Below are 2,832 nucleotides of genomic sequence, written 5' to 3'. Positions count from 1 at the left end.
ATATATTCAGATGTAATAACTCCCACAATGCTAAAATAGGCAAATATATAAAAGACTGCTTTGTCATAAGAAAAAATGCCGAAACTCATAATTAGCCCCACTCGATTGTAATACAATATCAATGATTTAGGCTAGCTCTTATTGTTCTGGAAATTAGGATGCCAATTATTTCATTCTATATTCATAATCTGCATATGTACTAAGTTTGATACTTGTTTTAGTAATAAGGAAGTTTCTTTTTTTTTTTTTGCCATACATTGTACCGTGTACGATCGTTGTGCAATAAAGTTCTTCTTCTATAAAGTCAGTCTCTACTGTAACTTAAATGGAACTTAAAAATTGTCTTCAATCAAACTTCCGCAGTCTTCTAAAGACCGCAACAATCGAAGTAAAGAAATAATGCAACACATTTCAAGAGGTTTAGAAAGGCAATGCTTACGTTAGCAGTACTGCGATTAACCAAAGCAGGCGCAAACAGAGCACCACTTCTAATTGAAAGATTTATGTGTGAGGAGGGCACAGAGGTCTGCCCTGTATAGTTGTCTTCAGGATACTTTCAGACCTCACAGCACGACAAGACTCTGAGAGGTACTGAGAGACACTGCTTGAGGTATAACTTTAAAGATAATTGTATAATGTACAAAAGCCATGTAATAACTGTAATCTCTGCAAGTATCATGATAAACTCTTTTTAAAGATCAATTCCTTGTTCAAACCATACTCTTGTACAGAACTGCAGAAAACTGTCTCTGCACATATACAATGTATACGAGGACAGACATTGCCAAAATTTTCACTGACAGTTCATGGCTATTCCAGGTGGAGACATGTCTGAAAATAATTGACATAACATCATATTCACTCTTTGTTTCATTTAAACAACCTTGTGTCCACTAGTAGTACTAAAAGTATCTTTGATTGTGGCATTTAAAATTTACTTTTTTCTGGCTTTCTGAAGTGATATCACAATTACGTATTTCAAGTGCTAAAATAAAATAAATTAGAATCTATTACATGTACTTGCCATCTCCATGACATTTTCTGCAATTTCAGATTAATGAAATTCATTTTGATTCAGTCATGAATATCAGACAATTGACTAAATGTTCCCATCACTATTCCAGAGACCACTTAATGGTGCAGTTCATGTTTCCTCATCTAAAAGTCCTATCCTTTCTTTCCAGTACACTGGCTACCTCTTAAAAGGCTCCCGACCCTTTGCCCAACCTCATAATTTTCTTGCAGCCATTCATGCTCCAAGGCCATTTTTACCTCCTCAAAAAATATCAAAAGTCAGGGGTTGGGAAGGAGCTATTCTTCTGCACACGTGGCAGCATTCCCTCTAGTTCGATTCCCACTCCCGTAGCGACCGCTCTGTGGCGCCGTATACAATCACAGAAACAGTAATTGTATCAAGAAGTTGACTCAAAGACTCTTTGTCTCGTAGCAGAAAAATTGACTGTAGCCACACCATATGGGAAAGGACGTGAACAATGGTGCAAATAAAAATCTCCATATCAGAGAGACACAGGGGTTAGTTGATTATATACACGTACAGCCGTTTAAAACTTAGAGTTCAGACCATGCTGAAAGTGTTGTGGTGAACCTTAGCAGGCAATTCAGCATAAAACATACAAAATTCAGATGACAAGCCATCTTGGGCCAGAGCAAATGGATAGAATCTGTTTCAGCGAGATATCCAGTTGTGACACTGTGGTGGGTTAAACAACTGCATTGTGGTTCTGGAGCGACACCAATTGTACGAGGGTGCGCATCTAATCTTGTTTACGTAGCTAACAAAGCCTCCCCTGGAGGAGACGTAATGGACCAGAACCTGTCCGAGCGTCCAGCTGACCATCTGGTCTGGGACGGTTTCGAATGGAGAGCATTGGACCTCATATAATAAAAGTCTGCGCAGCATAATGTCAGAATAGAAGTCCAACATTACTGATTTAATTTTCAAGGATTTGGTTGCATGTTTTTGTACATCATTTTGTAACTAGTTTGGGAAGCCAGTTCCAATACATATTGTAAGTTTAACTTTGTGATTATAATCATACTGACTGCACATTTCTTTGTGACTTTCTTTGACTGTACACCAGTCTTTTTGAACCACTCTTTGTCATCTCTATGGGTATTGTCACAATTTCATTTTTATATTTCAGCCATACCATATATGGTATGGTGAAATATATTGTATTCGTAATGTTTCTTTCTTTCTTTCTTTCTCCTGTCAAATCTTCAAAGCGATTCATCTCCGTCGTTCCGTGACCGAATGACCTGAAATTTGGCACAAGGGTAGAGTGGGTCAATACCGAGGTGCTGTTTTCTCATTTTTTTCATATCTGCCTCTAAAATGATTTTATTGAAGTTTAAAGGTCATGTTTTGACCAAAACGGTATATTGTGGCCCCCTGTTCCCTTGAATTACAATGGAATGACCTTAAATTTGGTGTAGATAGGCATTAGATAGTTGGTAAAATGATCCAAGTAAAATTTTGGGCATAAACTACTTTAAAATGCTTAATTTCAGCGCTTTTCTGAGGGGAAATTGGTTTTCTTTCGGCTTCCTGCCGTGAACTCCAGTGACCCCAGAGCCCACACGTGCCAGGTGCCGGCGGTCTGGGGAGAGCGAGAGATAATTACTTTATGGACGCCAGCCAATCAGCGACGAGAAAGGCGAATGCTAGTTAATATTCATAAGCGGGGCCTTGCAATCCCGTATATACACAAACAGATGCATATTACAGCCTTACAGTGGCCATATGGTCCCCTTTGCCGGGTTTGAAATTGTAGTTTGCGAGGATTTGGAGTTCAGACAGGGTCATTGAGT

The 2,832-nt window shown here is 38.8% G+C and overlaps 1 protein-coding gene across 4 annotated transcripts in view; it reads right to left on the bottom strand.

Moving 5' to 3' along the window:
• The window catches only part of LOC118412784 (inositol polyphosphate-5-phosphatase A-like), a 137,605-nt gene that overhangs the window by 23,252 nt on the left and 111,521 nt on the right, over positions 1–2,832 (bottom strand). The gene's annotated exons all lie outside the window — the stretch shown is intronic.

Source organism: Branchiostoma floridae, chromosome 4 (genome assembly GCF_000003815.2).
Source record: "Branchiostoma floridae strain S238N-H82 chromosome 4, Bfl_VNyyK, whole genome shotgun sequence".
Lineage (NCBI taxonomy): Eukaryota > Metazoa > Chordata > Leptocardii > Amphioxiformes > Branchiostomatidae > Branchiostoma > Branchiostoma floridae.
Note: the sequence above shows the minus strand (reverse complement) of the source record. Positions and strands in the feature narration are given on the sequence as shown.